Here is a 25,970-nt window from a genome sequence, read left to right as displayed (position 1 = left end):
ATGATTTCAGTTTGCAACCATGATTCTTACTTTGTGCAAAAGAATGATGATTTTGATGTTATAGGTCTCCTTCTTGAGCAAACAATTACTGCTGCCTTGTGGATGCTTGCATATGGAGCATTTACAAACCAAGTGGATGAGATAGCGAGGATGGGGAAATCAACCATTCTTGAGTCCCTGATGAGGTTTTGCGGAGCAATTGAATCTATCCATATCGTAGAGTACCTCCAGAGACCTACGGAAATGGACTTGAAAAGGCTTCTGAAGAAAGGCGAGATGCGAGGTTTTCCTAGGATGATTGGAAGCATTGACTGTATGCACTGGACCTGGAAAAACTGTCCAAGTGCATGGCAAGGCGCTTATGGGGACAAAAGGAGGAAAAAGTATCATTTTGGAGGCAATGGCATCTTTTGATACATGGATTTGGCACTCCTTTTTCGGGATTCCGGGAGCTCAAAATGACCTCAACGTCCTTGCCCAATCTCCAGTGTTCAACGATGTCCTACAAGGAAAGGCACCAAAAGTCACATACTAGGTCAACGGACATAAGTACGACGGGCCATACTACCTAGCAGATGACATTTACCCAAGGTGGTCATCGTTTGTCAAAACAGTGCCACGTCTGCAAGGTGCAAAAGGAAAACACTTTACAAGCTGTTAAGAGGGGTACAAGAAAGATGTGGAGCGTTATTTTGGTATCCTTTAAGCTCGCTGGCCGATTGTCGAGGGTGCTGCCAGAATGTTTCATTTAGAGTCGCTTTGATCCATCATGATGACGTGCATCATTCTTCACAACATGATTATAGAAGATTAGTACAATTATGATGCCGTTGATGAATATGAGCCAGACACGATGAACAATTCCAGAACACAAATATATTGTGCTCATGATGCCACCGAAGAATGCGCGCAACAAGAGTCATTAGAAAGGGATGAACGTTACAATGAAAGGCTCATTCAACGATATACTGCACTTCAAAGGGCATATATTCATAATGCCCGGCAAATTGACTTGATAGAGCACCAGTGGGAATTGAAACAAGCTCAAGATATTTAAGTTCATTTAGTGTGTTTGTTTTTATTTGGTGTGTGTTTTTAAGTTCATTTAGTGAGTTTTTTTTATTATTTGGTATGTTTATGTAATTTTATTTGGTGTGTTTATGTCCTTTGAATAAAGATTGTCTTAGTTTAAATAAATTACCAAATTAGATAAATATACTCTTAGTTTAAATAAAGTACTCTATTCAATAAATAAGATATTACAACCCAAAGTGATTGGAAAATTATGGGCTCCGATTACAAACAAAGTGATGGGAACATTACTACAATATAGGCTATCACCGGCGAAGCAAAAAACGACAAGAAATCCAATTTTTGTCGGAACTATGGCAAAAATCCGACATAAAACAATGTAATGTCGGATTATAATAGCGACGCTAATGCTACCGTCACGAAAGGGCTTCAATGTCGGTTTGTTCGTTTAATCCGCCACTACACAACGTCGGTTAAAAGCGACACTAATGTTGACGTCGGTTTAAAGCGACGTATACTTCAACATTGCGTCAGTTTAAAGCGACGCATACTTCAACATTACGTCGGTTTAAAGCGACGTGTACTAGTAATTCAACTATAAAATATTCAACCTACTGTCGGTTTTAACCAACATCGTGATAAAATTAAACAAATAAAATATCCCTTAACCGACGTCAGATAACAATTAAATAAATAAAATATGCAAACTAGTAACGGTTTTAACCGACACCACCTTTGTTAATAGTAATAAAAATATTTGGAAATCTGTCTCTGCATTCATTTTCAATTAATTGTACCTAAAAAAAATTATATAACCAAAATAATAAATTTCAATTAATTTATTCAAGAATTCAACTGAGGTCTTTGGGTGTAGAATTTCTTGTTAAATGCATTCTATTTCATATAAACAAGTAAGTACAAAGCTATTAGAGAACCGGTTACAAGATGAAGATAAAAAAACTAACAATTACATATAATACTAATCAGAGCTCCATGCTTGCGTATAATACTAGCAGCTGCCATGATGCGTTCCTGTGCTTGCCTTTGTCGAAGACCACAGATTCTGTAGCTCCATGCTGCCATATATAATACTAGTAGCTCCTTGCAACCATGCTTGCCATCAGATCAGTGGTCCAATACTTTACTACTTCAACATTAGGGCTCTAATCTCTATAGATTAAATTCAGGTTTTATACCTTTCAAAAATTATGGATCTGAAATTTCCAGTGTCATTGCTCTTCAGATCCAAAATGAACATGCATGAATTTTTATATGGATTTTCGAACTGTTGATCTTACTGAACAAGAACATAAAAGAGGAGCTCAGTGGAGATTATAGCTTTAGTGAGTCATGCATTAGACTGCTTAGCATTCACATATTAATAGCTACATGGAAGGTTATAAATACATCAAGAGTTCCACTTATTCTTCCTACCTTTTCACCACGAAATCATCCAATTAGAATAGATTTTGTTGTTATACCTTTAAATGACGAATCTAGAACGGAGACAATTCTCTGGTGGTTTTTCCTTGAGATGTGATTTGGGGCTGTACCAGTGGTTGCATCGTCTTTTTGTTTTTTTTTTTTATTTTGTACAGATCTCAGGTCCCTACAAAAGAAACAACACAAGCATGAGGAGTTGAAGATTTTTTTCTTGTATGGTATATTTCAATCCGTGAACCTGAGTGCATGAATCGGCAAAGGAGGGTGAGAAGTTTACCTGAGTGTGTCGGCACCAAGATCGGTGTTCCTACCCTTCTGGTGATGCAATAAATCCATGGTTGCAAGGTCTTATGGGTTGATGATGGAAGATTAAGGTTTGGTTTGCAGAAAAGGAGGTTAGGGTTTGAGAAAATGTGGAGAGAGGAGCTGTAGTTTTAGGGTGTGCTTGGAAGAAGGGAGAGATAAATGAGGGAGGTGAGCCTCTTGAAATAGGGAGACTGATATCCTCTTTTTCGTTTAAAAAATGGAGGGGAAATATCCCGCCCAAAAGAGAAGAAGATGGAGGGATGGGAAATGGAGAAGTCGAGGAAAAAGAGAGAGAATAGGAATGAGAGAGAGAAGGATGAAAGAAGCTTGAGTGTGGGTACAAAGAGAGACATTATGGAGACGGAAAAGAGGGGGTGAAGAAGAACCAGTTAAAAAAATAATAATGTGAGAGAAATGAGGCATGTGTGTCAGAGAGAGATAAAGAACCCATGTGAGGAACCGACCAAAGAGAAAGAAAATAAAAAATGATGTGACACTGATGTGTGTGTAAGAGAGAGAGAGTCACGTGAAGTCTGACATTCTTTATTGGAAATCACAGCGTCGGTTTAAATTAATGTTGGTGTTGGTCTAAACCGACACTAACTTCTGACACACTTTTTAAAATTCACGTAGCGTCGGTTTAATGAAACTCGCGTCGAATTAAAAGATGATAGCGTCGCTTAAAACCGACACCAACATTTTAAGATTTTAATAAATAAAATACTTAATAAAAAAACAGAAATATAATTTTATTATAAAATATCATCACATTCTAATTGAAACATAGTCTAATTAATACTTAAAATACATAAAATTAATTAATATATTTTAACTCTGATTTTGATTATTTTTTATAGCTACACTTATTGATCCTATATGAATATAATAAATGAATTCAATCTTCATTTTAAAATATTTACACTAGTGGATACCACAAAATCTTATGTTATACTCAATGAAAGTATAAATAAACTCTAAGTGTTAGTGAATCTATCGTTTTGATGGGATACGCACGATCCAACTGTCAAACTTGTTTGTATATGCTTCGAGATCGCATACACCAAAAATCGCAAAAAACAAACATTCAGAGATCAAGTAACGGTACAAAACTTTTCGACAGTTATAAACGAAAAATCACGATTTAACGGTTACTTTAACTTCGATTTTGATGATTTTTTACAGCTACACTCCTTCATCCTATATGAATACAATGAACTAATTTGATCGTCAATTTAAAATATTTACGGAAGTGGATATCACAAAATCTTATGTTATACTTAATGAAAGTATAAATAAACTCTAAGTGTTAGTGAATCTATCGTTTTGATGGGATACGCATCATTCGAAACTAATTTCTATGATCCAACCGTCAAACTTGTTTATATATGCTTCGAGATCGTATACTCCAAAAATCGCAAAAAACAAACATTCAAAGATCAAATAACGGGACAAAACTTTTCGACGGTTATAAAGAAAAATTCACGATTTAACAGTTATTTTAACTCCGATTTTGATTATTTTTTATAGCTACACTCTTTGATCCTATATGAATACAACGGACGAATTTGATCTTCAATTTAAAATATTTACACTAGTAGATACTGCAAAATCTTATGTTATACTTAACAAAAGTATAAATAAACTCTTAAGTGTTAGTGAATCTATCGTTTTGATAGGATACGCATATTACGAAACTAATTTCAACGATCCAACCGACAAACTTGTTTGTATACACTTCAAGATCGCATACGCCAAAAATGGCAAAAAATAAACATTCAGATATCAAGTAAGGGGACAAAACTTTTCAACGGTTATAAACGAAAAATCACGATTTAACGGTTATTTTAACTCTAATTTTGATGATTTTTTACAATTACACTCCTTAACCCTATATGAATACAATGAATGAATTCGATCTTCAATTTAAAATATTTACACTAGTGGATACCACAAAATCTTATGTTATATTTAATGAAAGTATAAATAAATTTTAAGTGTTAGTGAATCTATCGTTTTGATGGGATATGCATTCTACGAAACTAATTTCAACGATCAAGCCATCAAACTTGTTTATATATGCTTCCAGATCACATACACCAAAAATGCGAAAAAACAAACATTCAGAGATCAAGTAATGGGACAAAACTTTTCGACGGTTATAAATGAAAAATCATTATTTAACGGTTATTTTAACTCCGATTTAGATGATTTTTTACAACTATACTCCTTGACCCTATATGAACACAATGAATGAATTCGATGTTCAATTTAAAATATTTACACTAGTGGATACCACAAAATCTTATGTTATACTTAATGAAAGTATAAATAAATTCTAAGTGTTAGTGAATCTATCGTTTTGATGGGATACACATTCTACAAAACTAATTTCAATGATCCAACCGTCAAACTTGTTTATATATGCTTCGAGATCGCATACGCCAAAAATCGTAAAAAAACAAACATTCAGAGATCAAGTAACAAGACAAAACTTTTTGATAGTTATCAACGAAAAACCACAATTTAACAGTGATTTTAACTCCGATTTTGATGATTTTTTATAGCTGCACTCCTTGACCCTATATGAATACAATGAATGAACTCGATCTTCAATTTAAAATATTTACATTAGTGGATACCACAAAATCTTATGTTATACTTAAGTGTTAGTTAATCTATTGTTTTGATGGGAAACGCATTCTACTAAACTAGTTTCAACAATCGAACCGTCAAATATGTTTGTATATACTTCGAGATCGCATACGCCAAAAATTGCAAAAAACAAACATTCAGAGATCACGATTTAACGGTTATTTTAAAAAAAACTAAAAAGAAAAATTGGAAGAACGAATAAGAAAAATGCAAGAGATGAAGATGAAAACACGGGGGAGCGTACATAAAAACCATCAATTTGTCGCTTACAACCGACACCAGGTTTCAAAATATTTAGAAAAAACTAAAAACTATGTTGCTCAGAACCGACGCAGGCTTTAAAATATTTAAAAACAATACTTTATGTCGCTTAAAAGCGACACCCATACTTTGTGTCGCTTAAAAGCGACACTGTTTTGTTTAAAGTGACGCCAATATTTAAAAATTATTAAAACATATGTCGGTTATAAGCGACATTAAATGTTTACGTCGGTTTAAAAGCGACGTAGATATTTTATGACGCTTATAAGCGACAGTAAATCCGACGTCATGTTTAGTTAGTGTCGCAACTGTCTTGTCCGCCACTATATTATATTAAACCGACACCACCTACTGACACTATAAGGCCCTTTTGTAGTAGTGGAAAATTATGGGCTGGTGAATGGAAAATCATCACCTAACCAATTTGTGGTGCTAGGATTATCTTCTCTTGTGGTGCTAGGACCATCTCCTCTTGCTCTCGCTTCTCTTGCATGCCTCCTTCGCACCACATCCACTTTCTCCGAATTCCAAAAATATTTAGAATTTGAAGACTTCCCTTCTAAAGGCGTGTTCATGATGTCACGATCTCGTTGAGCCTTTCTTTCTTCTCTAATCTCTTCCCTTTCTTGCCTAAGTAGCTCTCTTTCTCGCTCATTAGCTTGAAATTCTCTCTCAACAGCTGCAGTTTTTGCCTCCTCTCTAGCCTTATCAGCCTCAAATTTAGCCATTTCACGTGCCAAAGTCAATTCACCTTGGCGAGCAAGTTCTTCCATATACTTTGCATAATCATTCTTGGAAGCACTCCCTTTTCTCTTTGAAGCCTTCTTACCTTGAGGCCTAATTGGATAACTGTTTAACCCCAACGCTTGTTCAGGGGGGAGTTTTCGGCACTTGTTTTGCATCATCTTCATGAACATGCGAGGAATGATCAGGCATAGAGTGTAGAGGGTGTTGTTCATGACAACTTCTGGACCGATAGGCACAACTCTGAATTTAGGACAATCTTTGACAATATTCCAATATTCCCCCCAAGTGACGAAAATGCGGAAGATTGTGCTTGAAGTGTCTACAAAATGCGGGAGAAGAAATAATTATAATCAAAGTAGCTAATGTAAATTTGGGTATAGTACAAACAAATAAATAATATACTGTTACCTGATCCACTAAATTTTCCCCACTTCGAAGATTACTACTAGCTTGTGTCAAGGTGTCTTTCCACATACTAAATGATTGGCTAAGTATTTTCCAACGACTGGACATCGATTCTTTGGTTCTTTTCCCACCAATTTTCTCAAGATAATTGGTATGAATAAGACTCCACATTTCTCGCAACTGCATCTCGTTACCCTAATCAAATTATGAGTAACTTCAATCCAGCTAGTACACAACGCAACATCTTCAATAAGTGTCTAATTCGTACCTGCATCATTAGTCATTTTGCTGGAAAAAAATTGGATTGAAACTTTGAGAGAAAGATAGGAATGTGGTTGAAAGTAGTTGAGAAAATATGAAATTGCGGTGTAAGGTCGAAGATAATGAGAAGGTATTTATAGAAAAGTAAAATCAATTTTTTTTTTTTAAATCTTTCAATTTTTTTTTTCTCTGATTTTTATTAATTGTTTACATTTTTTTTAAATTTTTATTCACATAATTAATCTCTGCCGTTGGATTAAAAAAAATTTGAATTCCAACACTCCAGATTGTGCCACGTGGCACAACAATAATATTCAGAATTTTAAACTGTTTTTTCTTCTTATTTTTTTTAATTTATAAAGGCGAATAACATGGACCATTGATCTCAATTCCAACGGTTGAAATTAAATAAGGTTTTTAAATTTTTTTTTTACTATTGGAACGGTCCATAAATTGTTGTCATTGAAATCCAACGGTAACATTTTCAGAAACGCGCTGGGGGCCCCAGGTCTGAAACCTTGTCCGCCGACACTCACCCTCGTGAGCTTGAAGTGCACGAGCCTGATGCAAAAAAATATATAAAACGTGGCTGACGTCGCCTGACGTCAACCTTGCATCACATGGCCTTCAGGCTCTCGGGTCGTCTACTCGTTCTGGGCCTCTCCCTAGGGCTTGCTCGGGCTCAATTGCCAGCAAACGCTGGACCTCCTTGCTCAGGCTATTTGACCTTGTTTGATAGGCAGTCCATTGGGCTATAAGCCCCGCTGGACCTGCTCTTAAGGAAATTATAGAAAAATAAAATTTGAAAGGGAAAAAGAAATCCGACCTGCCGGATTCGAACCAGTGACCTAAGGATGTCTGTTATCTACAACTACAGTCCTCCGCTCTACCAATTGAGGTAAGGTTGGATTGTTGTTATACAAGTCATAGAAAGGATATTTATTGTAATTTTAGTGGTTGCATAATACTTATCACTTTTTGTTTTACATTTACACTTTGCATCTTGTTAACTTAACGGATAGACCGACAAAAGGGTTAATAATAAGGAAAACTAATGAAAAGGGCTTGAAAACTTTGAGTATTAACGATAAGGACAAAATAAAGGGTAAAGTGAATAGTACTAGGATTTACTTTTTATTGTAAAAATATGGTTTTTCGTTAAAATGAACAGTACCGAGAGCTTTTTGTTAAAGTTCCCTTAATAATATGGATTCGTAACTTCAACCTTGTGTTTGGGCTAGGACCTCTTAAGAACAAAATAATTTGGTGTAGTGATTTTCACACTTTTGTTTTCTTTCTCCTACATTCCTCACTTGTGTTTATCATACCAGAGCTCAGGAAGTTTAAGCAATGAGAAACCAATATCACTGAAGATTTTACAAATCCATGCGATTTCTGCTGTTGTGTGAGGTAAGGACTAGTACTCAGCCTTTGTTGAGGATCGTGCAACATTAGCCTGTTTCTTTGCACTCCAACTAATCAAGTTAGATCCTAGAAAAATACAAGAATCACTGGGGGATCATCTGTCAAAGATGCAACCAGCCCAATCCGCATCAGAGTATGCAGATAGATGAAGTGATCCTTTCTTGAACCACAAGCCATGAGAAAGTGTGCCTTTGAGAAAACGTAAAATCCTTTTAGCGGCCGATAAATGTTGTTCCCTTAGAGCATGCATGAACTGACAAACTTGGTTCACTGCAAAGAATATGTCAAGCCAAGTCCAAGTGAGGTATTGTAAACCTCCAACAATAGATCGATACTTAGTGGGATTAGACAATAGAGGACCACTATGATCAAGTTTTTGGGTACTCAATGAGATAGAACATGGCTTAGCTCCTTCCATTTTAGACTTGGTAAAGAGACTAAGAAGATATTTTCCTTGATGTAAAAGCAGTCATTTGAACTTCAAGCCCTAATAAGTAGTGTAATGAACCAAGATTTTTCACTAGAAAGACAGAACTGAGTTTATCAATGAATTGTTGACAAATTGTAGAATTAGGACCTGTGACCAAAATATCATCAACATATACAAGAACGATGACCAACACAAAGGCTTTGATCACAAATAATGAAGCATCAGAGAAGGATTGATGAAACCCAAAAGAGTGCAAGACTTTGAACAATTTATCAACAAGGCTCTAGGAGCCTGTGTTAGGCCATATAGAGATTTCCTGAATTTGCATACATGAGAAGGAAAGGATGGATCATGAAATCTAGGTGGTTGCTCCATAAAAACATCTTTCTTTAATTCACCATGGAGAAATGCATTACTAATATCCAATTGATTAAGAAACTAATTATGTTGTACTGCCAGAGACAAAAGAATTTGAATTGTGACAGACTTACCAACTGGACTGAGGGTCTCTTGATAATCTATACCTACTTGTTTATGAAAGCCTTTAGCCACAAGGCAGGCTTTATATCTGTCAATAGTGCCATCAAGTTTTCTCTTTATCCTAAAAGCCCATTTACATCCAACTACATTTTGATGAGCAACTGATGGAACTAAAGACCATGTTCCAGTAGTTAAAAGGGTATTGAATTCCTCTTGCATAGCTTGCCTCCAATGACTGAACTTAGATGCTTGAAGATAAGTAATAGGAACATAGTCATCAGGTGTGGTAGATAAAAGATGTTTTGTAGCTGAATACACTTTGGGTTTATGAATGCCAGCCTTGGATCTTGTGATCATTGGAAGAATATTTCTAGAGATGGGAGCAGTTGCAAGTGCAGTGGCTGTATCAGTTACAGATTCTGATGTAGTTGGAACAAGAAAAGACTCTCAAAGTGAAGATCACATGAGGTAGAAGATGTAGTAGGTACTAAAATTGTGCTGCAAGTTACCTTTGAACTGAGGAATAGAGAATTGAAGATCCAAAGAAGCAGGTAGAGGATAATTGGCAGCTGAAAACTTAATAGATTGTAGTGCTGCATTATGAAATAACTAAGTGGTTTCATCAAAAACCACGTCTTGAGATGTACACTCAATGAGTTTGTAAATCCAGACACCTATAACCCTTACACTGATGGCTATACCCAAGAACTACACACAAAGTAATTTTGTCATCTAACTTGGAAGACACAAATGGTTTCAGCCAAGGAAAACAAGTGCAACCAAAAACCTTCAATTTGGAATAATCTGGACAAGTTTTAAAAAGAAATTCCTAGGGTGATTGATGTGAACCAGAGATTGGTAATCAATTGATCAAATAGGTGGCAGTTGAGAATGCCTCAACCTAGTATTGATGAGGTACTTGAGAAGCAACTAATAGAGTTCAAGCAGTCTCAACCAAGTGCCTATGTTTCCTTTCTACATAATCGTTTTTCTCAGTGTATGGGGGCAACTAAACTGATGAAGTATGCCATGAGATTTAAGAAAAGCTTGAAAAGAATGAACAGTAAATTCAACCCTTGAATTAGATCTCAAAGCCTTTAATTTATTACCAATTAGTGCTTCTACATAGCTTTTGAAAGTAACAAAGGTAGAGTACACTTTGGATTTAAAATGCAATGGAAAGAACCAACTATACTTGCTAAAATCATCAATAATTAACAAGAAATTTTGATAACCACTCATAGACACAGTTGGTGAGGGGCCCCAAACATCACATTGAAGAAGTTCTAAACTTGAAGAAGTTCTAAACTTGCAGAAGTTCGAGACATTGTCCTTTCTTGGCAAAAGCACATTCATTGCAAAAGAAATCCACAGAAGCCTTACCATGTAGTGCAAGTCGATTACTAGTTATTATTTTTCTGAAGATAGGAGAGGAAGGATGTCCTAGACACTTGTGCCATACTTGAGCTGAAGCTTTGACACTTATTAATGTAGAATGAGAGATTGCAGGAACCTTTGACACTTGGGAGGAACATTGGAAAAGATAGAAGCCATCTCTAACTTGTTCTAAAAATCCCTGCCTAGCACTACCTAGGCCACGCCTAGCACTGCATAGGCCTCGCCTAGCACTGCATAGGCCCCACCTAGTGCCACCTAGGCGCTAGGCGGTTGGCGACCACCCCAATTAATGCCTAGGCATTTGAAAATTAAGAAAGGGCACCTAAACCTGTTGAGGCGCCCGCCTAGACCGCCCAGGCACTCGCCTAGCCTGCCCAAACCCGTCTAGGTTCCGACTCACTTAGACAGAAAATGAATAACTTTCATTTTGAATTTTATTTTTTTCAATACATTGTAAGAGACTTGTTGAATACTTAAATGAACAAACCTTATAGGCCTGTTCCCCATGTTTTCATTATGTTCCAATACTTCTTAATATATATGTCATTCTATTTTGTAGTTTATCATCAAAGTATATATATTTCAAGTATAAACATACACTTATTTACACGATATATAATAGATTTACTTAAATTCCCCTAGTTCGCCTAGACGGTTATCTTGCCAAAAATATATGGATTCATCCTATCAAAACAGTCTATAGCTCCATGGCTAGTTGAGCCACATATTTGACAGGGTACTTTAGTGCTAGAAAATGATGAGTTTTGATTATTCTGATAATTGCCCTAAGAATTATTACCATAATTTCCATGATAAGAGCTATGATTTGCACAATTATTATTATATCCTCTAGTATTCTTGCCTTGGTTAGAATTGTACCTGAATGAAGACTGCAAAGGTTGATTGTTGTGAGCAACAAACACCTGAGGAGGTGGTGTAGGAAGAATTGGTGCCTGAAATTGAACAGAGAAGGCATGAAAAGGCTCATGTGCACTCAAAGTTGCAATTTTCTTGCGACGAGACATTGAGAGTTCTTTGGTGAGCAATAAACCGTGCAATTCATCAAGAGAGGTAGGTGAGAGGCGAAGCATGATAGAATTAATGAAGGACTCATATTCTTCAGGAAGGCCAGCAAGAACTGCTGCAATTAGGTCACGATCGGAAATTATAGCACCAGCAGCAGTGAGAGAATCTGAAATTTCTTTGATCTACTGCAAGTAATCAAAGATAGATTGAATGCCTTTTTGAAGTGATTGGAGGTGCGATCAAAGTTGATGAATGTGTGCATCAAAAACACCATTGAAGCGTTGTTCAAGCTTAATCCAGAAATTGTGTGAGGAAGATACACCAACAGTGAAGAGAATGATTTCTTCAGAGAGTGTAGAATTCAGCCAAATCAGAAGATTTTGATCATTTTCATACCACAACTCAAAGGTTGGATTAAGCGATCGATCGGGAAGTAATGGTGGAGGACAAGGTTCTAAGCCATCAATGATACCAAGAAACTTGTAGCGCCTAAATATTGGAGCAAACAGTTCTCGCCATGGAAGGTAATTGGATCTTTTGAGCTTGATTGGAACCATACTTCCAATGTTTTGGTTGGTGAGAGAAGTGTAGGAATTCGACAGATTTGGGGAATTAGTGTTTGGGAGTTGAACTGACTTAATCAGAGTCGAAGACGCAGAGTGAGAAGCCATTGCGAAGATACAGGAGAAGATCGAAGAAGTACCAAAGCAATACTGAGTTGTAGAGAGAGATGATTAGAGTTGTACCGACGATCAGAGAAGGGCAAAAGCGAGGATGATCAAAGAGGCGGTGAAGCAGTAGGCGAGAGATACCATAAAGAATCTCAAATATATTCTTCTGTAAGAAATCTCACTTTCATTAACTGAATGATAATTACAACAGTAATTGTTATATATGCATTTGTGACTTGGTGTACACTTACAGAATTGTCCCTAACACTTCTAACTAATTACAATAAAGACCATGGCATATATATTATACATTCTAGCTAACTCTCTTTACCACTGACATGCTCAGTAGAATGGTCTATGTCTAATCTATAAGGGATAGATGCTTAGCTTTAATGTACAATGAAGTCATGTTACACATTTATCATACATATTGCACTACTATTACTCTATTCTAAAGTTGGGGAGGAAATTGGCACTATAGTTAAGCTACAGTGACAATTGGGTGATTTTGATTTATTTACCTCTGACATTCTTTTAAAAACAATTTAATCCGTTTGGTGGGCTAGGTTTTGTTAGGACAAAATGGAGCTGGAAAATCAACCAGAGCCAGCAATAATGGCAGTAGTGAATGGAAGAAAGAAGAAGATAGATTTTAATAGGAACATTGTATTAATTTTTCATATGACTGCTACAACCATTTTGGGAGCACATATACCCCACTTGCCGGCATTCCCCATCGCAAAAACTGAACCGATCGGTGCGGTTAGTTTGGTTCGTGTTTCAATTTCTTCCAAATGCCCACCACTACATATAATAACATCTTAGCTTAGAATAAAAGCATCGTGAACTTCCTCCTCATCATGGTTGGGCTACTTATATTTCCGTTTGTTAAAACTTTTACTTCTCAACAATTCAGTTGTTCATACGGATGCATAAGAAAATAAGAAGGGCAACAAGCCGTTGTATGTAAAATAAAAATAAATAAATAAAAAACCTGCAATTTTAATGGCCACCCATTTTAGTCGGTAGGCCTTCATGTGGATTGGTTGGTTAAATTCAGCTAAAAAGGTTCATATCTATTTCGCCGAAAATCTCCATATCAAATTCAGCCAAAAAGGTTTTGTTTCAACCCAATTTTCCACCATCGGCCACTTAATTTGAGGCCGTTGGATAAAGGAAGAATCCCGGTTTTACATGTTCAACTCATGAATTTTGAATTGTTCAATCGAAGAAAGATTAGGATAACTTTCAATGGCTTTTAGAGATATTAATTATTATGGCTTTATCATAATAAGTATCTCTAATAGAGGTTATCTTTGGTTGTATGATGAACAAATTGTATGGACTCTATCACATTGGCAAGAGGATTTTGATGGTTGGAGTGATAAGGATAAGAAAGGGTAGCCATGTGATTATTAAATTAATCACATTTTTGCACAAGGATAAGGGTGATAAACTAATGAGACAAGTCACCCAGCAACCCAATATGGTTAAAGTGATAAGGGTGATAAGGTTGCTATAGTATGGAGTGTGCATGCAAGCGTGCAACGTGTGAGATGGCGGTGTTTAAGCTGGACAAGGCTAGTGTTTTGAAGAAATAAGATGATACTCTCGCATGTAATCCTATAGCACGACCGCCAAAGAAAATTTAACCCCATAAATATAAGACTTCGTGCACAAAGAGAAGCCCCTTGAACTCAACAAACAATTCAAACACTCTACGTGAAATCCTTCTATCCTAACCTTTTTCATCAACACATCCCCAATTTGGACTAATAGCAATGTGTTGGTAACCGGCGGTGGCAATTGGGGATACCTTCAGTTCGAATAAGTGAACAACACTAGAATAGTAGAATTAGGCAATTTAGGAGCACCTTCAGTTTGGACAGGTGAACTCATTGCTTCTGGTTGGTTGGTTATTAGTCCAAGTCTTAGTCGGTTAATAGTTTCTGACTTCTTCACCAAAAGAGGTCACTTCATTAGCTTTTTAGCTAAGTGAAGTGCTCTATGATTGGTTACTCTCAGGTGTATTTTGCAGTTCGATATTTAGACGGCCGAATCACGTTCACCATCAAAGTGTGCATTTCCTTTGAGTGTCTGTGTCCCTATAGCCTGATACTAATTTGATGCACCTATATTATCAAAATATAGCCGAGGCAGCTGAACCTATTGCAAAAGATCCTAAACTTAGCAGTGATCTAGGCAACCTTGTCTTTAGATTCTAAAACCCAAGGCCGAGACGTGTTCATTCCTCAATCGTAATCGTTTGAGTACAGAAGTCAACAACGCATTCGACATGACCATCACCACATCTATTTTACTTGTCCGACCAAGCTCAATTGCGAGTTGGCACGCCTACATTCACAACAAAAACGTAGTTAGGTCATAATTACTCACCCTGCATGCCACGTAGGCTTTGTAATGTTTAAGGTAAACATATTCATATCATTGTTTGGCTGAGCACGCCAGTGTCTTATTTTCAGTCTTGTACTTCTAGACCGAGAGACTTGAAGACACTAGTAGTTAAAAGATTAATTTCCTTAACTATTCGGCGTACATGCCGAAACTCAAGGAAATTATATGGCAATGTTTGGGCCTAAATTAACATTTTTGGTCAACTTGAGTCTCGGCAAAGTAGTGCTGCTAAAGTAACTAAGTCTTGGACAGAGTAGGACGACTCAAAGATTGGTTTCTGATTTGGCCAAGTCTTAATCGAAGTGGGATCATAATATTGAGATTAATTGTTTAAGATCAAGATTCGTTTCTAGATAGAGTATGAATTGATCTTATAATGAGGCCAAGTTCAAAGTCCTAACACAGGTGGAAGATCTTGAGATAAGATGGTTTTGAAGTTTCGGCTAAGAATAACTTTGATTATATTCAAAGAATACATCGAGGCACTGGAATATTATCAGAATTTTACAATTCAGCATACTTGGCCATCATGAAATTCATCTCTATAAATAGAAGTGGTTTTGTAACGTAAAAGGGACCTTCAACTCAAAACACAAACAAATGCTCTACGTGAAACCCTCTCACACCCCAGAAAAAATACTACTGCTTTACAAACCCCTCCATCATCACATATTTAGTTTGGTTAAATATCACCGAGTTGACAAACCTACGCCATATTCAGTTTGGTTAAACGTCATTGGAGTCATTGAATCAGTCTGTCTAAGAGTACTTCAGTTTGGTTAATAAGCATTACTTATATTTCGGTTGATTACCTTTTCAAGTGTCGGCTAACGAGGAGTCTTTGATTCTCTCTAGGTCACTTCATTACTTGGTGTTTGGCACATTGAAAGTCATAATGAATTCATAACAAAAGGCATAACCATGTCTTTAAGTTTGCAGAACCTTAGGTCAAGAGTGTTCATTCCTCAGCTGAAAGTCGCTCGGTATAGAAGTTAGCAACGCGTTTCATCAGGGCACCACCACATTCATCTTATTCGCAAGATTGAGCTCGCTAGTAGATTAACACACCTGCATCAGCAATAAACTAGAAAATAAAAAAACAAACTTAGCTCATTAGTTACACCCCTGCGTGGGGGTCAACTGTAACACAATTTATTTCATTATTTGTTTAATTTTTTCTAGCTTAAACTTGAGACTTAAGATCACAAAGTGGCAGCAGTTCAGGTGTAAGAAACAACGAAAGAAGGAAAGAAAGAAAGATGCTCAATTTTCTCAACGCAAATTACAATGCCAAGGTAAATCCCAACTGCTTCCATTCCATTCCATTACCTCACTCTGATTCTTAATTTTCCCGCTCCCATTCCATTCCATTACCTCACTCCGATTCTCAACTTTCCCGCTAACTAAGCACAAAATTAATCCCAATTTTTTCCATTGATTTGATGCAGACCAGGGCTGCAGCATGCCAAGCAAGCTGCTGGAGGAGGAGGAGGAGCGATAAAGGGCACGTTTGGGAAACTTTTGGTCAGCGTCGTGGTTCTCCTTGTTGGAGAACAATTTAGAAACAACAAAATAATAGAAATAGAGAACCGAATTACTTATACTTTATTATTAAAAAATATTTGCAATACAGAATGCAATTTCACAATAATTATAAAAAATTAAAATGATACTAACTTGAATGAATTGAAGGTAGAGGCTAGAGCGAAAGCTATGTCCTTCGAATAGTATTTCCGTCCCACTTTTGTGCTTGTGGTTCTACAACGTCTGCTCGACCAGGATACAACTACCTAATTCTACAACCCGCACTGGATTATAGAACTCTAGCTAATTGCTTTGTGTGTTTACTCTCTGAAAATTTTGTACGGAAGACAAGGAGGAAGAAAAGATAATGTTTGATGGAACTGAGGACTCCAGTTATATAGGCTCTTTCGTACCTCTTAAAACACCTTTTGGATGTATCTGAAGCTATACAACTCTTTCCAAAGAGTTGTGTCTATTAATCAAAACGTTTTTAATTAATTTAATTAAAAACTTAATTCGAAATTAAAACTAATTGATCAGATTAATTTTAATTCCTTGGCCCCAAGTGCCCCAATTCGAAATTAAAACTAATTGATCAGATTAATTTTAATTCCTTGGCCCCAAGTGCCCAAGGCCCAAGGCCCTTGTCTTGATTAATTAATATTAATTTATATTAATATTATAGTATAATCATCAAGCCTAATCCACACAATTAGTTGCTCAAACCTCAATCCTCATTCCAAATGATCCAACACCTAATCACTAATAAAAAGGACTTTACCTATATAAAGGCTTTTGACAAATTGTTGTTTCCCGATGTGGGACAATGGAAGGTCAAAACTCCATTGATACCCCACATTTTGAGCCGTCTATTAGGTCCTAGGGTAAGGTGAAAATGAGAGTAAACAATAGATGTGACACACATCAAGAAATGTGTCTTTTGGACTTGAACCTACCTTAGTATATACTTATCAGATTTACTAGATGACGCAGTGAATATAAAATCTTGAACTATTCATCTCCGCAGTAAACCAAGACAATAAGCAAAACATATGTCACACCAACACATTGCAAATTCATACGTTTATGTTCATTTTGGTCCTAAACAAATCCTGGATTCATGAGAGCTTTAGAGAATGTAGCCATGTAATTCTCATAAATGCGACCCTACATTTATCCTCATATAGGTGATATTGATTAAGAATAAGCTGCTATTATTCCACTTGATTTACAAGTATCAATATCATTAAACTAATGTATCCTACACCATCAGCAGTCACCACACTTCTTCCATCATAGGAATGGGTATGTAAGTGTGTTTCTTCTTGAATCTAGCCAAACTAGTTTGCCTATTGAACCTAGACCATGGGATCTCCAATCAACTAGGTTAGGTTTCCATTTGGCAGTTTCATTTTACTCTATTGGCTTTAAACCCATTCCCCTCGATGTATGCTTAACTTGCTCTCTAGATAAATCTTTAGTAAGCAGATCCGCAATAGTATCTTTTGACTTGACATAGTCAATAGTAATTACACCACTAGAGAGCCATTGCTTTATTGTATTATGCCTTCGTCTAATTTGTCTAGACTTCCCAGTGTATACACTATTTTTAGCTCGATATTGTGTAGCTAAACTATCACAGTCTATACATATTGCCGTTACAGGTTTAGGCCATATGGGAACATCTTCCAAAAAATCTCTTAGCCACTCAGCTTCTCCTCTAGCCATATCGAGAGCTATAAATTCCGATTCCATAGTTGATCGGGCTATGCATGTTTGTTTGGAAGATTTTCAAGATATTGCTGCTCCTCCCAAAGTAAATACATATCCACTTGTGGATTTTGTATCATTACTATCCGATATCCAATTCGCATTAGTAAATCCTTCAAGCACAGGAGGATACCTGGTGTAATGCAATCCATAATTCATTGTATGCTTTAGGTATCTTAATACTTGAATTAAAGCTTTCCAATGATCATGCCCAGGATTTCATGTATATCTACTCAGTCTACTCACTGAGTATGCTATATTAGGCCTTGTACAATTCATAATGTACATAAGGCTTCCAATAACTTGTGAGTATTCACATTGAGATATAGCATCTCCTCTATTTTTCTTAAGTTTGCTATTAGCATCAAAAGGAGTAATTGCATCTTTAATTTCCAAATGACCATATTTTCTAAGTGTAGCTTCTATATAATGGGACTGTGTAAGAATATATCCTTCTTGGTTTCTTTTTATTTTTACACCAAGAATCACATCAGCTAGTCCAAGATCCTTCATATCGAAACTTGATTTCAATATCTTCTTGGTCCAATTTATTATCTCTTTGTTAGTTCCCATTATAAGCATATCATCTACATATAAACACAACATAACACAAGCATTATTTTGAGTTTTTGTGTAGACACACTTATCACACTCATTTATCTTAAAACCATGTGTGATCATGATATGGTCAAATTTTTCATGCCATTGCTTTGGAGCTTGTTTAAGCCCATATAGCGATTTCACAAGTTTACAAACTTTGTGTTCTTGACCTTTAACTACAAACCTCTCGGGTTGTTCCATATATATTTCCTCATCTAAGTCTCCATTTAAGAACGCAGTCTTTACATCCATTTGATGTATTTCCATGTTATGGAGTGCAGCCATAGCAATCAATAGTCTTATTGACATAATTCTCGTTACAGGTGAGTATGTATCAAAGAAATCCAAACCATGTTTTTGACGGTATCCTTTAGCTACCAAACGAGCCTTATATTTATCAATTGTACCATCAGGTTTCAATTTCTTCTTAAAGATCCATTTGCACCCAATTAGCTTATTGCCGAGGGGCAAATCGACTAATTCCCATGTATGATTTTGCATAATGGAATCTGTCTCATTATTAACTGCATCCTTCCAAAATGGTGCTTTGGAAGTGGACATGGCCTCCTTGAATGATTGAGGTTCTGTCTCGATTAATAAGGTCACAAAATTAGGCCCAACATCCTTTTGAATTTTTTTCTTTTTACTCCTTCTAGGTTCAAGTTCTTCTTCTTCTTGAACTCTAGACAAGGATGAACCATCATCATGTTCTCTAGGTTCGTCATTAACCTCAGATACATCATCATGTAATCTATTTTTCAATAAATTAGACTTGCCTATTTTGTATGGAAATATATCCTCAAAAAATATTGCATTTATAGATTCTATAATAGTATTGACATGTATATCACTTACGTCGGAATGAAAAACTAAGAATCTATAAGCTGTTAGATGCAAAACCAATAAAAACACAATCTATAGTTTTAGGCCCTAATTTTGTTCTCTTTGACAATGGGACTTGTACTTTTGCCAGGCAACCCCACACTTTAAGTAATCTAAAGTTGGGGTTCTTCCTTTACATAATTCATATGGTGACTCCTTTCTCGTTTTAGGTGGAATTCGATTCAAAATTTTATTTGCAGTAAGTAAAGCTTCACCCCACAAATTGTGTGGAAGCCCAGAGCTATTCAACATAGAATTGATCATGTCTTTAGAAGTCCTATTTTTCCGTTCGACAACACCGTTTTGTTGCGGCGTATAAGGGGCTATTGTTTGATGAATTATGCCATGTGCGGCACAAAATTCAGCAAAGGCATGGGACTCATTCTCCTCCCCTATCGGACCTTAAGATTTTAATCTTCTTGTTAAATTGATTCTCAACTTCTGCCTTATATGTCTTAAACATATCCAAGGTCTCATCTTTACTATGAAGTAAATAAACATAACAATACTTAATAAAATCATCTATAAATGTTACATAATAGTTCTTTCCACCACGAGTTGGATATGATCTAAAATCACACAAGTCACTATGAATTAAATCTAATAAATCATTGGATTTTTCATGCCCTGATTTAAAGCTTTGACTTGTAAATTTCGATTCTGTACAAGTCTCACATTTAACATTATCTAGATAATCAATTTTGGGCAGCAAACCTAAATTATGCATTCTAAAAAGAGAACGAAAATTTACATGTCCTAATCTAGAGTGCCATAAATTAGACGAATCAACAATATAAGCATAAGCATTATTTATTTCATTCATAGTATTAGCAAGTACATTTAGTTTAAATAATCCATCAGCAAGGTAACCCTTCCCTACAAACATTCCCCTTTTAGTTAGTACAAACTTATTAGACTCAAAAACTAGTTTGAATCCCTTGTTACTAAAGATAGTACCGGAAACAAGATTCTTCTTTATATCGGGGACATGCAGGACGTCAAGGAGGGTTAATTCATTTCCAGAAGTGAATTTCAGAACACATTTCCCTATTCCAGCCACAATAGATGTAGATGCATTTCCCATAAACAGTTGCTCGTTCCCCTCGATTTTTTGGTACGTAGAGAACATATTTCTGTCACCACATACATGGCGAGTCGCACTGATATCTATCCACCAATCAGCATGGTCAGATACAATGTTGACTTCAAAAATCATTGCAGCCAAGGCATCCACATTGTTTTCAATCAAGTTTGCGCGGTTGTTGTTGCCTTGATTTCCAGGACCTTGATCCCTTCGATGGCGACATTCTTGAGCGCTATGGCCTTGCTTTCCACAAACCCAGCCACTTCCCTTGATTTTCTTGAAGTCTTTGCCTTTCGCACCAGGGACAAAGTGTTTTTCCTTCTTCTTAGTTTTCTGGGATTGTAGCCTTTGCTTTGATGAACTTCCTTCAACAACATTAGCCTTGGCTTCCATACTCGAAACCAGGCTCTTCTCATTTTTTCTGTTGTCTTCCTCAATTCTCAGCCTTACAATGAGATACTCAAGGGTCATCTCCTTACATTTGTGCTTGAGATAATTCTTGAACTCTTTCCAGGAAGGTGGCAGTTTTTCTATAAAGGACGCCACTTGGAAAGATTCATTGATCACCATCCCTTAAACATGAATGTCATGGATGATTTTTTGGTGATCTTCAGTTTGAGAGACAATGGACTTGGATTTTGTAGTCCAAAAATTTGCCCACGACAAATTTCTTTGAACCAGCATCCTCAGTTTTATATTTTTTCTCAAGTGATTCCCAAAGTTCCTTGGCTGTGCATACCACATAGACATCATACAACGAATCATCTAATGCATTGAGAATATAGTTTCTGCAAAGGAAATCATTATGATTCCAGACATCTATGGCCGTCAAAGTTTCTGCAGAAAAAATATTTTCTCCATTTGCAGTAGGCACAGTCTTGCGCAAAACATTAGCCAAATTCAGTGTTGTCAAATAAAACAGCATCTTTTGCTGCCATCTTTTGAAGTCTCCACCCTTAAATTTCTCAGGCTTCTCAAAATGAGGTTTAGTTCCTGATTGTTCCATATTGTTCGAAGATTGTTGGAGAACAATTTAGAAACAACAAAATAACAGAAATGCAGAACTGAATTACTTATACTTTATTATTAAAAAATACTTGCAATACATAATGCAATTACACAATAATTACAAAAAATTAAAATGATACTAACTTGAATGAATTGAAGGTAGAGGCTAGCACAAAAGGTATGTCATTCGAACAGTATTTCCGCCACACTCTTGTGCTTGTGGTTCTACAACGTCTGCTTGACCAGTATACAACTACCTAATTCTACAACCCACACTAGATTATAGAACTCTAGTGAATTGCTTTGTATGCTTACTCTCTGGAAATTTTGTACGGAAGACAAGAAAGAAGAAAAGATAATGTTTTGATGGAACTGAGGACTCCAGTTATATAGGCTCTTTCATACCTTTTCAAACACATTTTAGATGTATATGAAGCTATAGAACTCTTTCCAAAGATTTGTGTCTATTAATCAAAACATTTTTAATTAATTTAATTAAAAACTTAATTCGAAATTAAAACTAATTGATTAGATTAATTTTAATTCCTTGGCCTTAGGGGGCACTTGGGATCGAGGAATTAAAATTAATCTGATCAATTAGTTTTAATTTCGAATTAAGTTTTTAATTAAATTAATTAAAAATGTTTTGATTAATAGACACAACTCTTTGAAAAGAGTTGTATAGCTTCAGATACATCCAAAAGGTGTTTAAAGAGATATGAAAGAGTCTATATAACTGGAGTCTTCAGTTCCATCAAACATTATCTTTTCTTCCTTCTTGTCTTCTGTACAAAATTTACAGAGAGTAAATACACAAAGCAATTCGCTAGAGTTCTATAATCCAGTGCTGGCTGTAGAATTAGATAGTTGTATTTTGATCGAGCTGACGTTATAGAACCATAAGCACAAGAGTAGAATGAAAATACTGTTCAAAGGACATGGCTTTTGCGCTAGCCTGCACCTTCAATTCATTCAAGTTAGTATCATTTTAATTTTTTGTAATTATTGTGTAATTGCATTCTGTATTGCAACTATTTTTTAATAATAAAGTATAAGTAATTCGGCTATGTATTTCTGTTATTTTGTTTTTAAATTGTTCTCCAACACTCTTGATCTGCAGCATTTCGTTTCTGGTTATGACCATGACCAATGGCGGTGGTGATGGATCTGGCTTTGGCTCCGACGTTAGTTCGAAACTGAGCTTTTGGATTTACTCCGTTCAATTTTTGTCTTGGAAGAAGTCTGGTCTGTTTGGTTGCTGAGAAAATATTTCCTAGTTGTTTTTCGGAATTTGGTGGTTTTATTATCTCAGTCTGAGTAGAGATTGGTATGTAGTTTAGGCATTTCTCTTTTGGTTTGATTTCCGGAGGTAGTTATAACGATGAAGAAGTGCTTTGTTTCAAATGACGGCTCGAGCTTTAACTTGAAAAGGACGATGGTTTACTTAAATTGTGATAATTTTTAGGTGAATGCCACTGATGCTTGGGAATTAGGAGGTCTATTTGAATAGAAACAGTGTATTTTGGGGACGTTTCTAGGTATATTATTGTGTTGAGGCAGTGATTTGAGTGTCGCCAGAAGCTAAAGTCTGTAGCTTTGTTTTGCCTCCTGTGTACCGAGCCTTATCTTTGTTATGGATGAAATTGTTGGAAATTAAGGATGTATAATGTTAGGGTAGTGGTATTGATAATAATCGGTACATTGATACTTTAAGGTGGCCCATTAAAAATTGGGAAGCTAAGGTGAAAGTTTTAATGTTCGCAAGCTTATATATTATTCGTATACGTGTTTTCCATCCTATCCATTTCTTGAAAAGTTCAGTTCGTTCAAGGTAAATGTTCTATAATTAAAGAAATTCCGGGATTCTGGAACTACTTATTTATTTGTTGAACCTCTGATTCATAATTCTTACCATGTTTACGCAGATAAACTTGGATGAACTTTGGAGAAGTGCTGATTCTGGTGGTTGGAGACCATCATCAGCTCCACGATCTGATTGGCCCTGTATGTCTTTTCTTTTTTCCCAATGAGTATTGTTCTTTGGTTTCAGTAAATTCGTTTTACAATTGTTCTGATGCTTCTATTGTGGCAACTCCACCAAGTGAGACTAATTACAATTGTTCTGGTGCTTCTATTGTTCTGATGCGCTGAAATGGTGGTCTTGATCAGCAATGTACAGCGGTTTGTATCTTTTTGTTTTTATCTGTGATCTGTAATTACTAATTACATATTTTCTCTCAGGTATCTTACGGGGAAATATTTGCCTTCTATTACTCTCTTGGATGTTTTAGATATGCAATGCTGTTCTTGCAGCAAGAATCATGAACGCTACACTTGTGCTGCCAAAACTGGATGCGAACTCTTTTTGGCATGATGACAGGTACCTATTTCAATGGTTCTTTGATCAGTAATTCAAATATGCAGATTTGGTTTCTTGGTGTATTCAAATTCACATTTTATAGACTTATAAACTTTTATTTTCTGATTGAGGCTATTAAATATTAACCAAGACAAGAGAGAGAAGGTAGAAAAAATTGTGACAAACACGTAGCTACATAGGAGACATGTCGCATATAATTAGTCACTGTCTGTAAAATTTTCATAATTATGGAGGAATTAGAAGACAGTTTAGTGACTGGTCTATAATTTTGTTGAATGGAAAGAGAAAGCTTCAAGATATCTGCATGAATGGATTTTCCTGTACAGCCATTTGCATCTTTTTGCACAGTTTCATTTGAATATCTCCCTTCATATTTTATGGTAATGACATAAATATTATATTTTCTTGGAAAAGCAGAAGGAATTCGTTCTGAGGAACTGTGAGTAATGTGTCTACTGTGCTCTCATTGTTAAATGTACGCTTGTTTCTGTTAAGTTTATAAATTATTATGTTCAAGTGCAGTGGTTTCGGCGGTATCTATGATGTTGAGCATTTTATCAAGTCATTGAGGTATGATGTAAAAATTGTAGAAAAAATACCAGAAATTTGCAAAAATGGGAAGACCAAGAAGATAAAAGCTGTACAGTTATAACATCAGTATTTTTATCATCAAATTCATAATCAGAAATCAATTTAAGTTCTTCAATAGGTTTGAAATGTTGACTCCCTCTTCCTCTAAACCTTGTCTTAGCTTTGTCCCCCTCGAGAAGCTCCTATCAGTTGGTAGACTACAGATGCACTTGCGAAAATGAACGAGCATGGTGCTATTTATCTTACTCCCTTTTCACATCGCTTGGCAGAAGAGATTGACAACCCTGAGTATCAACGGTTGAGATGAAGAGTTAACTATCATGCACTGAGGTTTAAGTCAAATATAATGAAGTTAAGTAAATCAATCGTAGATAAGCTTCGCTCACAAGGTCACTTCATGTCCATACATCTTCGTTTTGAGATGGATATGCTGGCATTTGCTGTTACGTTCTTATCTGATTATCTTGTTATGCTCAAGTTTGCATCTGCATGGGGGTGGAGGGGTCGGATCTGAGATGAATGGTTGATTTTGTTGCATATGGTAAAATGTAATAGAAGTGGAAAAAAACTGAAGCAAACCATGCACAGTTCTGTGGATCCCACAGACGAGCTAGCAGAAAACACCCAGGGATTGTTAGGGTCTGCAGTGGACTACATGGTTTGCCTCCTCTCTGATATTTTTATGCCTACATATGATGGCCCTAGCAACTTTGCCAACAATCTCCTTGGACACCGCCTCTATTATGGCTTCCGGACCACAATTAGACTGGATAGGAAAGCTCTTGCTCCAATCTTCATTGATCGAGAGAAGGGACGGACAGCTGGTTTTGAAGAAGCAGTTAGGAAAGCCATGCTCAATACTAACCTTGGTGGGCCCCACAAGCGGATCCCGCCTGAGTCTTTCTATACAAATTCTTGGCTGGAATGTTTCTGCCCAACGTCTCCTAAGAATCCAGCAGATGAATGTCCACCGGATAATGTTTTGGAAATTCTGGACAGCCAGTTGAGTGAAGTTGCGGATGGCCTGGAATCAAATTCAACAATATCTGTGGCAGAAGGATGAGAAAGTAGTTGGAGGATTTTTAGCGGGTGATTGTTCCACGACCATACTGAATCACTGATGAAGCCTGGAGGTTGCCTAATTTACAAGGAATGGAGTTTCTCAAATCATACTCTGCC

General features: G+C 36.3%; 1 pseudogene; it reads left to right on the top strand.

The window, feature by feature from the left end:
• LOC137735959 (O-fucosyltransferase 1-like) lies at positions 1–25,970 on the top strand (annotated as a pseudogene).

Source organism: Pyrus communis, chromosome 6 (assembly GCF_963583255.1).
Source record: "Pyrus communis chromosome 6, drPyrComm1.1, whole genome shotgun sequence".
NCBI classification, from domain to species: domain Eukaryota; kingdom Viridiplantae; phylum Streptophyta; class Magnoliopsida; order Rosales; family Rosaceae; genus Pyrus; species Pyrus communis.
The sequence above is the reverse complement of the archived record's forward strand: the minus strand, read 5'-3'. Positions and strand labels throughout refer to the sequence as shown.